We start from the raw sequence: 14,064 nt of genomic DNA, 5'->3' as shown, positions 1-14,064 counted from the left end.
GCCCTTGAACAACTGTTCCTATTTGTTGCCACTTTCCTGTTAAACTCATATCCCTTTCATAAAAACAGAAAGCCCTGGCTTCTTTTCCAGACAAAATGGAGAATATTATCTATGTAATCTCCTAAAACATGTTATATTGCAATTATGCAATTTATATGGTCATACCCATTTTATTTCTCCATGCCACAGGGGGAAGTGTCTTTCTTCTGTCTGAAGGCAATCTTTGCATTTGTTACTAACTCCTTTCTCAAAATGCTGTAGATAATTACAAATGTCTTCTATTGCACCCTCTCAATTTTAATCCTAACTACCTACCTTTGTCCTTTTCTTTAACAAGCAAATTTCTAATAAGATAATGTTTACTTCTAAATCCTGGAAGGAAGGAAGGTATATGCGCCAGATTTTTGTCTTTTCCTTAACAGTATTAAATATACCCCTTCTTAATCCAGAGTAATTTCTAGTTTATGCCTTAAGCATTACTTGAAAATCTCTGTTAACAATTTATGGACCACTCCTCATTTTGGTTAGTTTTCCAGATTAAAGTTTATCCAAAATGATCGCTTTTTATCCTTCTCTCCTAAATTCATTCTTAACTAGAGGTTGCTTGTACTGATTATTTTTATCCAACTCTCACCTCTCCTTTTATATTTTCCGTTCTATTCTCCTTCAATATAAACCCTACAAGTAAACAGAGAATTTTTAAAATCTTGGCTTGAGAAACACCTTCTACATTAACATACAAAATGAAATTTAATCTCAGAAATATCTGAAAACAACTACAACAGTACATAGAGTGGCTTCTGTGGCTAACTCCTATTTTTTCTTATTAAGAACCTGGTGATAACAATTAGAACTTACCTTTCAAACCAGCACCTTTTGAAGGTGACAAATACTATTTCAATAATAATGTCAGGCAAGAAATTAACAACAGGAAATAGTATCATCCTTTAATTTTGGGCCTGGTTTAGTTTCTAAGTCTAGATATTCTCTCACGTGCTCCACATTTTCTTAATCAATAACATTTGTACTGGAATTACTAGTGTGGCCTCACTGTGCTTATAGAAATTTTTTTTTTCTCATGCATTTTCAGAGATTAGTTTTTAAAATATTTAAAAAGTCAGATAGAGAAACAAATTCCAAGCAGCACATATATCATAGTGTTTACTACACAATCTCAAGAACCTCGTTTGGAGTAATCATGGGAATCATGGTGTATAACAATAATTCAAGTAATTAAATGAGGAAGTCGTTATGAGACAGGCTGGGACCTGGGACCCTTCGCTGCAATGCTGCAATGTTTGCACCTGGACACACTTCTCCTCGAGCAACAAAATACAAAGAAACTGTATTTAAAAAAACAGCAAAAAATAGCCAGCATGCATGAGCAGTTGGGACAAATTCCAGACAAAAGATACAAAGAGACCAAAATAGCCCAACTGCCACTTTTGAAGAGCCCAGAGCAAAAAGCAGGGTACTGCACATGCCCCCTGCACCCAACACCACCTAAGGGATGGGCAAACAACCTAAGCCACCACTCATGCCTGACCCCTGGACACACCCCTAACTTCACCCCATATGAGAAGCAAGTTTGTCACCGCCTCAGGGAGTGAACAAGCAAGGGAACCTGTTGTGTGTTGTGCTGTAGCAGGGGTTCCAATAAAGCCTTGCCTGAATTTGTCTGGCCTCTTGTCAATTTCTATTGATTGGGGAAGGCCAACAACCCTTGTCAGTAACAGACTGAGGTGGCTCTAATGCCTTGCAAGCCTAAGTAAGCGAATTGAAACCTAAACCAGAATACCTCAACTAGAATATAGTCAATAGTTTATAATAATTACAAATGAAGCATAACCTTAAAAATTGTGAATCATTATATTGTACACCTGTAACTTACATAATATTGTACAGCAACTATACCTCAATTAAAAAAAAAATCTAAGAACAAGCAATCAGAAACAGCCAACTAGACTTACCTCTTAAAGGCAATCTCTTAAACTATAGTCAATCAGAGGATCTCCTTGCTTTGCCTACCTGCTTCTTTATAAAACACTTTCCCCAGCTCCTGTCAGCTCAGTGGTCCTAACCACTTTCAGTTTGGTGCTTTCCCATTCGAATTGTTTGCTAAAATAAACTGTTGAAAATTTCAATGTGTCTCAGTTTATCTTTTAACACAACATACCTCACATATAAGATCATACAATATGGAATGCAATAGTTATTTTTAATAATCTTTTGTAATACTCTAAATGAAAAGGGGAAAGAGGACATTTCAAATGACTTTATTTTGATTATTTTTTTGTTTTGGGCATAACCGTCAGTGAATTCTTCCTCTCTTCAAGGGTTTTCAAAACTTCTAAATCTGAAAAAAAGCCTTTCCACTATTTATGTATTAAGTTTATATAAGTCTTCTGCTACAGGTATTGCTAGTTATCTACAGATTTGCAGACAATACACACACACACCCAAGCAAAAAAAGAGAGAGATACTTATATATTTATTTATATTTGTGAACTGATATAAAATTTAGATCCATAAATTAACATACCAATTTATGAAACTGATCCATTTTGTTAAGGGAGCAAATGTTGCTAAAATAATAGCAGAAACAAAATAATTAAATTATGTCTGCCCTATTTTCTGTTTATGAGGGGTTAGTTTTCATTTATCAAAACATACTAATCACCATTATGACAAATCCAAATTTTACACTGAGACAGGCTTTCATATTTTATTTCTTGACTAGAAAATAAATAAAACAATAATATAAAATGTAATAAAATTCTTTCTATTTAATAGATGGCATTGCATGATTTAGGACTTCATAAGATTAATATAACAATATTGTATTTTAATTTGTGAGAATTCATAAATGTATCCAATATAAATACTAAACTTGGTACTTTTCAAAATGCTTATTTTATTAATATTTATTTATCAAATTAAATTACTTAGAAATATTCAGAAATTTCATTAAAACATGAACAATTTTTATTCTTTTAATTGTAAAACAAAGCTGTATGAGATTCCGTGTTAAGAATAATCAATTTATTTAAAAATAGAAGGGAATTACATCCATATTAAAAAAAGTATAGTTAATTATAAGCCATACATTTAAATACACAATAGGCTGGTGTTTTTGCATACTACATTGTTCATAAAATTCTCTTTTGTAAAATACAATTGAGTCTAATAAATCTGGGATTAAATAATAAAAATCATGTCATAAGAAGAAATACTTGAACTCCAAAGATCACTAACATATTTAAACACTTGAAGTATGCTACCTATTGTGGTCAATTTGAAATCAAAGTAAATTTTATAACACAAATTTATTGTGTTTTAAAAAAAACAATGGAAACAAATTTCAGGACTGTGCCTAAGTGAGGACAATTGTGCAGATTGGATGTATCCATGCTGTGGATAGAATAATGTTAACTAATTCCCTAGCAAATATGTGAATTTCATCAGGATCATGAAAGCACTTACTAATTCCCCACACACCTTACATTAATTCTTAATTAGTAATGAAAAATGTCAAAGCCAAATGGGAAATGCTGTACAAATTAAAAATGAATGAATTATTAACATTAGTCACCAAAAGAAAACCAAAATGTTTTCTCATTACATGGTATAGGGTACTGCTGACATTCATAATGACTTTAATTATGTTTAGATTAGTAAATTTATGATAATTTTCCTAATGGTGAATTATACTTATGTATGAGTTGTTGATAAAAATAAGAAAGATGATTTGTTATATGAAAATATATCAATCTGAATATCTACATATCCATATTAATTTTCTAATAAAAACCTTGGAGATTTAGTAAGCCCTTATATGTAGAACATCATTTTAAAAAAGAAACAATTGGAAGAAACATCTAAAAAGTGAATAAGTCTATGTATTTGTATTCAATGTCTAAACAATAGAAATCTATATTATAAGAGGTATTATATTTGCCCAGCTGGGTAAATTTAATAATTTGACTATTCTAAATTATTTTATTAGAAGAGGCAGAGAGGTGAATTGGCTAAAAGCCAATCAGTAAATTACAGTAGGAATTAAAAATAGGGAAAAGGCTAATAGCAAAACAATAAATCTTGAACATCTTTAATATATGTGTAGCTTCCAAAATAGTAAATATATGTATGTGTTAAATATAAGCATATCAATGCCAGAGGAAAGAAAATACAATGCATATACTTTCAGTCTTGGTCTAGGAAGGTCTTTTAGTACCAGATGTACAAAACACAAATTTTAGACAAAAATTAATAAAACATAATGCAAATAAATATTGAAAATGTATGTGGGTAAAACACCAAATTTGTTTTCACAGGCAATAACCATTCTGGGGAAATATGTTTCAACAAGTTGCCAACAAGAGTTTACATCTTAAACATATTTAAGTCATAAAGGAACATATACATATATGTTGATATATATAATATGCCCCAAGAGAAATAGTATATATCTACTATACACATAGATATAATATATCCACGTAGATAAATTAGATAAAATCAGAAGTGCACACAATTAATAAAACAAATTTAAATATCCAATTAAATAAACATGATATATTTTCAAATATACAATATTTATGTATATTTTACAGACCTTAATTTTTCACATTTGAATATCTACACTACATTAAGAAGAAAAGTAAGCTCTAGAACAAGATGTATATATAATAATATTTACCGAATTCATTATTGTAGAAGTGAGTTCAACACCAAGTTTTCCAATTTATTGACATGGAGTGCCTCTCCACTTACTTAGATCACTTCTAATATCTTTCAACAATTTTTGTGTAGTTTTCAGTCTATAAGCCTTACACTTCTTTGGTTAAATTTATTGCTAAGCATATTTGATACTATGGTAATAACATTAATTTTTAAAACTTTATTTCAAATATTTTGTTACATATATAGAAATATTAATTTTTGTATGTCTATCCTGTATCCTGACACCTTCCTGATACAAGAAAATCATTACTTCTAATAGTGTTTTATGACAACTTTACAATTTTGGATATCCAGGGTCATGTTGTTTGTGAATAAAAAGAGCTTTATTTATTCCTTTCTGACCTGAATGATTTTAATTTGTTTCTTTACTTTTCTCTCTCTCTTTAATTTTTTTGGCCTTATTTTACTGGAGAACCTCCAATGCTAGAGGTGACAAGAGTGAAATACTTGCCTTATTCCCAATCTGGGGGGAGAAAATCATTCTTTCACCAAAGGTGTTATTAACTGTAGATTTCTCCATACTGCTCTGTATCAGGAATAGGAAATTCCCTTCTATTCCTAGTTTGCTGCAAATTTTTCTTATGAATGGATTTTGGAAAATGGTTTTGTGCACCTGTTGAGATGATCATGTACTTTGTCATTTTATATTATCAATATGATGCGTTACATTAATTGGTTTTTGGATGTTAAAGGAATCTTGCATTCCTGGGATAACATCACTCATTTATATACACGGTCACATATACAAAAAAAGGTATAAGATATATACTCCTTTTTATATATTGCTATATAAGGCTTGATAATATTTTCTTGTAGTTTTTAATCTATATTAATGAGGAAAATTGGTCTTTATCTTCTACAGCCATTCTTAATGCTGGTTTGCATAGTATACTTTTTTCCATCTGAAAACATTCAGTCTATTTGTGTACCTGAGTCAACCGTGTGTCTCTTGCAGATCTCAGAGTTGTATCTTGTTTTTGTTTTATTTATTATGGCTCCCTCTTCTTTGTGGGTAGAGTATTCAATCCAATCACACTTTGAATATATCATGTTATGCCTCTGGCCTTCATTTTTTAAAATAAGAAATCAGGTATTAATCATGTTTTGTGCCCCTGTACTTTATGTGTCAATTTTCTCTTGCTTTATTCAAGATTTTATTTTTGGTTTTGGTTTTTGATAGTTTGGCTATGTTGTGACTAGATGTGAATTACTTTCTGCTTATAATATTTAGATTTTTTTTAAGCTCTGAGGTCTGTAGATTAATGTTTTTCTTCAAATTTGGGAAGTATTCAGCCATTATTTATTCAAATATTTTTATTTTCCATTCTTTTTCTCTTCTTCTTCTGAATGCCCCATTATTCATATGTTGATATACTTGATAACAGCTCTCAAATCTCTAGTCTCTTTTCATTCATTGTTGTTTTATCCTTCGTTCTTCAGATAGAACAATTTATCTTGATCTATCATTAAGTTTACTAATTATTTCTTTTGCCATCTTTAAATCTGACCTTTTAAAATTTTTATTTACTGTGCTTTTCAACTACATGACTTCTATTGGTTCATTTTCTAAAATTTCCTTCTTTTCTTTGAGATTCTCCTTTGATGTCCCATTGTCACTATATTTTCTTTAATTTTTAACCTTTATATCCTTTATCTCCTTGTAAATATTTGTAATATCTGCTTTAAACTCTTTTTTAAATGCAGCACATGCCTACTGTGCTCTAAAACAGTTTCTGTTAGCTGCTAGCTGCTTTTTTTCTTGCGTATGTTACAAATCTACTATTTCTTTTCATTTTTCCAATAATTTTTGTTGAAAAGTAGACAATTTAGATAATACATATTTAAACTCTGGATTATGATCCCCACCAGGGTTTGCTGTTGGGCTGTTGATATTTTGTTTGTTTGCTTGTTTTTTTAGCAACTTGCTTATGAAGCCTGTTTATCCTGTGATAGTCTTTGATATCTTTTCAGTTTTAATTTTATATTTGTATGTGTGTGTATGAGTGTGTGGATGTCATATTTTAAGCCCACTCCTTCCAAGGGGTAATTTCATTGTCAGGTTTTAACTTTCCCAGTTTTTCTCCTGTCTCCTTTGCATGTGTATATGATCTCACATTCTGAAAGCATTTGTGGATTCCTAGGGCACTTTCTGTTCTCTTCTAAGTTTGCCTGTAGACAGGCAGGCTATGAGTGAGTTTATCAAGACTACTGTGGCTGTTTCATTGCCCTCAGTTTCCTGCTAACTTTTCTGCCAGTCTACTGCTTGCCTTAAACGGGATTGCAGCTTCAAGTTTGGTGAGATTTGGGTCTCCCCAGTTCACTTGATGCTGAAATTTCAACTGTTTCTGACAAAACCCAGGGACATCTGTTTTTTTCCCACTCTCTGCTCTAAATCAGGCAACTCCTTACTGATAACAAGTTGCCAGTTTTGGTTTGCATTGTTTGCCCAAATATCCAAGAACTACTAAGCTGATGGAGCTGGGACAATGAAAGCAACCGTCGGTTTTTCTTATTTTTATCATATCATATCACTGAAATTAAGGGCAAATTCAATTGAATTATCACCATAATTTAATTTCCTTGAGTGCAACCTCAGCATACTAAAATCATTATAGGTATAAAGTAGATATTTTATATCTATTAAAGGAAAACCATTCTACTCATGATCATATATATAAGGGGAATGCTCCTAATAAATTTAATGCAAAGAAGATTCAAAGTTAAAATAGAAAATAAAAATAACCATTATTCACTTCTTAATTTGAAAAATCTTTCCAGACACTTGAAAAATTGTCATACTGTAATATCCCACCCTTATAGCCACGTTTAACAATCCAAATGAATTTTACATTTATTTTAAAACTGAAATTCATTGCCAGACATTCTTCATGTGAAAACCTTTATACATGTACATCTTTCATCAATGTTGTGTTAAACTTGATCTTTCTTACTTTGAAGGTTTTAGATATTCCCTTAATTATTAAAGGAATATTATGAGCAGTAAATTTTATTTTTAGTGGTTTATTTTGCACTTTGATTGAAAAAGACAAGATTGTATGTTAACACTATATTAATAACCATATCTGATTAATCAGAATACCCAAATCCTAAAATATGCTGTATACGATGGATAAGTTGATTTGATTATAAACTAATTTCTTACAAAATTTAAAATTTTATAACTAAAGTCAGAATTTGAAGCTTAGATTTTGATTATCACAATAATAATTTCACAGCATACTAAGTAAATATTTGAATTATTTGGTGAAACACAAACCTAATTTCCTTAGGTAAGGAAATTATTTCCTTACCTAAGAGGAAACCACCTTAGGTACCAAACATGAATTTCTATGCTTGAATAATAATGGGTTAATGAGTTAAGATTCAGTTTCATACAAGGTGTACCTTAGAGAACCATGTGTAGGAAAAGATTACCTCTTTATACCAGGGCCTCTTTTGATTATAGGATGAGTCCTAAGACAGGAGTTAGGAAATGCCAGTATGCATCATTGGAATTGTTACTATTATTTTTAAACTAACAGGCACAAAATTGATTTTAAGTGAGAAGAATTCTGTTTTCCCAGTGATTAGAGGTTTGGCATGCAAATTTTGCTTTGGCCTTGAGAATAACCAAATTGCATAACATAATAAACAGAGAAGAATTTGTGTTATCCAGAAAGAAGGGTCAGCAATGGACTCTAAAATAAAGTGGAGAGGCTGTATTGAATCCTGGGAAGAATGGGTCTGAGCTCTCAAATTAAAAAGTAGAAGGCAGTCAAAACAAGCTCTAAATCAGATTCTAATGTCATCAAAATTATGGTGGAAGTTTAATGTTTAGCTTTATTTTATTTGTTTTGGCTTGTTCTAGTGTTTGCTACCTACTATGTGATGTGATCTCCTCAAATGACTGCCAATTACTGCATCAGAATCTTCCTTTATCATTTTAATATGGTTTATAGCTTATATTAAAGCAAATGACATTTTAAAATAATTATATATGAAGCTTGTTCATTTTTTCTTAAGGTGCATTTACCTATCTTCCTACTTTTGGAAATTTCTTTTAAAGCTTACCTTGGTCTTGAGGTCCCCTACTGTTGATTCTTGGTCAAGGCTTTGAAGTAAACATTTATTGGCAGATCAAGAGGGAGGATCAGTAATTGTCACTCACTTTGCGCCCACACCTTCAAATTATATTTGTATATAAAATTGACTACTTTATATAAAATTAGATAGAAATAATTGCCAAGTAGTAGGGAAGTTTCACATATCAAGCTTGAAGATTCTAAATGTGACCCATTTCTAACTGAAATTGAATGAACCTATGTTCTTAAAAATTCTTAAAAATTACCATTATAGAAAAAGAAATATAAAATAAGAAATATACCACTATTTTTAATTATAAAAAAATATTTTATATGAAAACATAGTTTTCTTAGTTGTTTCTGGTAGTTAATCAAAATTGAACCGTGAGGTGGAATGACTGAATGCTTAGTCAGTGTGTTCTCTTCTATTCTTGTGGAAGGTAAAATCTCTAAGGGTCACCCTGACTGGAAGTATAAATCTAGATTTTGGATATGACACAATTTTTGAGGCTTTTCTTGCCTTATAAAATATAGAGAAATCTCCCAAACTTTTCCTCTTCAAAGCAAGATAAAAGAAGAAAAAAAGGAATTTGGGAAAGATATTATGAAATTAAGTTGTTGTCACTAGGAGAGTCAGTATTGCACAGATGATAGAATTTTGCAACAGTACTGTTAAGTGCTGGAGTCCTTGTATATGTAGTAAGATTTTAGCCTAAGCTTTATATTCTAGGCTCTGTTTTCAAGGAGGGGGCTTTAGATTGGTGGTAATCGCTAGGTATTGACATATTGAGAAGCAAAAGCTTCTTCTTTCTAGAATAAACCTTCTCCAATGAAGAACTTCATATCTACTTCATTTTAAAGTCAAGCAAAATGTTAATAAAAACAATTTACCCTATCAAATAAAATTCCTAACAAGCAAAGATTTTTTTTTTTTTTTTCTGTACGCGGGCCTCTCACTGTTGTGGCCTCTCCCGTTGCGGAGCATAGGCTCCGGACACGCAGGCTCAGTGGCCATGGCTCACGGGCCCAGCCGCTCCGCGGCATGTGGGATCTTCCCGGACCGGGGCACGAACCCGTGTCCCCTGCATTGGCAGGCGGACTCCCAACCACTGCACCACCAGGGAAGCCCAAAGATATTTTATTTTATTTTTTGTTTCAGATTATTGTTTATATTTTGTATAAATTTTTAATTGAAGTATAGTTGATTTACAATGTTGTGTTAGTTTCTGGTGTACAGCAAAGTGGTTCAGATATATATATTCTTTTTCATACTCTTTTCTATTATGCTTTATTATAGGATATTGAATATAGCTCCCTGTGCTATTGTTTATTCATTCTATATATGATAGTTTGCTTTTGCTTGTCCCAAATGCCCAATTCATCCCTCCTCTGCACCACTCCCCCACCCCTTGGCAACTGCAAGTCTGTTCTCTATGTCTGTGAGTCTGTTTCTCTTTCATAGATAAGTTCATTTGTGTCATATTTTAGATTCCACCTATAGGTGATGTCATACGGTATTTATCTTTCTCTTTCTGAGTTAGTATGATAATCTCTAAGTCCATCCATGTAGCTGCAAATGGCATTATTTTATTCTTCTATAGAATTAATCTAAGTGAATGAAAAAGATATAAACTTATCAATTTTAAGGCAGAATACTTACTTGGAAATCATATAATTGAATATGGATAAAGCAAGTCAACATAAAAATATATTAAAGACAGTATGAGAGTCCTCCTGGAAATGTATAATGAAATTAAGAAAGAAAATAAAACACTTCATATCAGAGTATGATATGTGTAATCATACATAGCCAAGTAAAAATTTTGGCTAAAAAATAAAACTGCTGTAGTTTCAGCTCATAGAAAACTGACGGACACATGTTAGTCAATCAGTCAATAAATGGATCCTAGTTGAATAGTATGAATAATGGTAAGCCCCACCCCACGCTCAACATGCACAAAAACTGCTCTGCCTTCTCTAGGGCTACAGATGAGAAGAAATGCAGCATTAGCATCTTTTACTCAGCTACCACTTTTCACAGCTCCGATTAAATCCAAATTCTCCATCTCTATGCATCCAAACATGTGATTCTGTTCTGTGGGCATATTTATGTAGTCTTCATGGCAAATTCTGCCACACCACATTGCCTGATATTAACAATGTTGTGTCAGATTGACCTCTCATAACACCCTCAAATTCCAAACTCCAATAGAAGAGAAGGGAAAACACTGCAGAATTACGTTTTCCTACAAATTATCACCAATGAGTTTTTCCTTGGAACCTCTGGTCTTGTCTTTACAGAAGCTATTGAGATAATGGACACTGGCCTTGTTTTTCCATTTTTAGTAAATCATATGATGATTGCTCTTGTAGCTCTTCTTAAAAATGTGAGCATAATTGTATATGGTTATCAGTTTTGGACTTTAGGCCAAATTCTGACATGTAAAGCTCCAAATAATATTCTGTTATATAAGGCTCAAAAATGCGTATAAATTTCCATATTAAATTTTAAAATATTCTATTTAAATTACATCTAGGCTTATACTAGTTACTCAAAATAAAGTACATAAAAGTATAAGCCATAATATATTAAACATAAATTTATTCATAAGATATATACATAATGGTGCATGGTACAACATGGTATATTTTTCAGAAAATATAAAATTTCAGGGCATACTTAGCATAATCTGGTTTAAATCATTATAAGGTGTTAGATGTATCTAAAGAACAGAGGGGGATAAAATAATAGAATTTTATAATGAAAAGCATATCAAATGTACACTATTCACCATTTTGCAAACTACACCCCTTGAAGACATTTGAAATTCCATAGAGGACATTTTGGAGGATGTAGGCACTGTATAAATTCTAGAACCCACCACAATTTAACAAGAAGATTTCCAGTTTATTTTATAAATAAAATGTCTCAAAAATTCTTTTAAAAATGATTTCCACTATTAAAATATTGAAAAACCAGTGATCTCATTCCATGACTTATAGCTGTGCTAAGAATCTGAGGACCTTTAGGGTAGTTAACTGAAGCAACTTTGTGACAACAAACATCTACCAGCTACTTGATGGAAGACTAGGGATTAGAGCCTCATTCCTGCTTCATGGTGCTGGGTTCCTTAAACCTTAGTTAAATGACAAAATGTCATTTTGTTATTATTTGCAATAATTACGAGGGGTGAAAACAATTGAGAATTCTATTTTAAATAATCCTTATCCATCAGGCTTTTGTTTTCTCTGGCTTTTGGAAAGAAAAAACAGACCAGACCATTAACATAGAAATGCAACTGACAGTTATAACCCAGAAATAACTACAGTTGTATTTCTAATAATATATTCAATTAGTAAGACCCATCAACTATTTAATTATCTTTGAGTCATAGTCAATAAACCAAATTCTGTAATGATTTAGTGTCTTTGATCATGAAATATTTTACTCAGTTGAGTAATAAAAGAACACGTTAAGAATATCTCCAGCTTGAGGGAAAGATAATAATCATACTGCTCCTTAGGTACTGTATACATATACACCATTAGACTGTAAAATTAATTGCTATCTTCAGGCTATTATTTAATTATTAATTTTTTATTATTATTTTATAATGTATTTCAAACACTCATGATTTTATTCACCACCTATGTATTGAATGCCTACCATGTAGCAAATCACTGCAGATACAAAGCCAATTCACATAGGCACAGGGTCTATCTTCCTCAGCCTTATTCTCCTTGTGGGAATAGGGGAAATGAACATGTTGGTAGGTAACTTCAATTCAATCTGATAAATACTCTATGAGGAAAATGCAGTGGTTATGAGCACAGATGAAGTGGGAAGTGGGAAATGGCAGTCAGCAAAACATTCCTTGAGGAAATTGCTAAACGTAGAAAAAAAGGTGTCTGCCTTTTGGGGCAGAATGTTTTGAGAACACAGAAAACCATTCTTCATAAAACACTGAGAAATACACTGAGAAATAGATAATGTCTGTATACTCATCCTTATATCCTCCATTTACACATAAGGCACAGAGACTTTGACCAACATACAGAAGGTCTCATAGCTCCTAAATAATAGTCTGGAGGCTAAGCCAGGGCAGTCTAGTTCCAGAGTCCTTACTTTTTCTCACCAACCAGCAAAGAACTAGAAAAGAATAGTGATACAGTATAACACATCTAGATATTCAGTGAATTATCCTATATATACATACAAAAATTATTCTGATTACAGATATTGACATCTATTTCTATTCTCATTACAAATATTCACATTCCATTCAAATTACTTTCATCCCTTACACTAGTTATTTTCAACTGATTACAAATAGGTAGGTCAGAATATATTAATCTTTTTAAAATAAATATATTTATTTATTTTTGGTTGCATTGGGTCTTCGTTGCTGCATGATGGCTTTCTCTAGTTGCAGCGAGCTGGGGTTACTCTTCGTTGCGGGCTTCTCATTGTGGTGGCTTCTCTTGTTGAGGAGTAAGGGCTCTAAGCACACAGGCTTCAGTAGTTGCAGCATGCGGGCTCAGTAGTTGTGGCTTGTAAGCTCTAGTGTGCAGGCTCAGTAGTTGTGGTGCACGGGTTTAGTTGCTCCACGGCATGTGGGATCATCCTGGACAAAGGATTGAAACCATATCCCCTGCACTGGCAGGCAGATTCTTAACCACTGCGCCACCAGGGAAGTCCCCATTTTATTAATCTTGAGTGTGTTTTGCTATTCCGAAATTACTTTATTTATATTTAGCAGTGCTTGTAAGTGTTCATATTTATTTTACTTCCCCAACAGGACATTTAAGGGTAAGTATGCAAGGATAGCTTATTCTTGTCTTAAAGGAGGGAAGTTTATAAACCAAAAATTGTGTAAACTAGTTAACCTCAAGTTCTTCAATTTAATATGACTGTCCACTGTTCCCTGTGTTTTTTTTTTTTTTTTTTTTTTTTTTCGGTACGCAGACCTCTCACTGTTGTGGCCTCTCCCGTTGCGGAGCACAGGCTCCGGACGCACAGGCTCAGTGGCCATGGCTCACGGGCCTAGCTGCTCCACGACATGTGGGATCTTCCTGGACCAGGGCACGAACCCGTGTCCCCTGCATCGGCAGGTGGACTCTCAACCACTGCGCAACCAGGGAAGCCCTCCCTGTGGTATTTTTGACCTCTGTAAAGAGCCTCTGAATTCTGAATTCCACATCCACTCTGAGAAGTATCCTTGTTCACCCTTCAAAAAGC

Source organism: Pseudorca crassidens, chromosome 18, assembly GCF_039906515.1.
Source record: "Pseudorca crassidens isolate mPseCra1 chromosome 18, mPseCra1.hap1, whole genome shotgun sequence".
NCBI classification, from domain to species: domain Eukaryota; kingdom Metazoa; phylum Chordata; class Mammalia; order Artiodactyla; family Delphinidae; genus Pseudorca; species Pseudorca crassidens.
The sequence above is the reverse complement of the archived record's forward strand: the minus strand, read 5'-3'. Positions refer to the sequence as shown.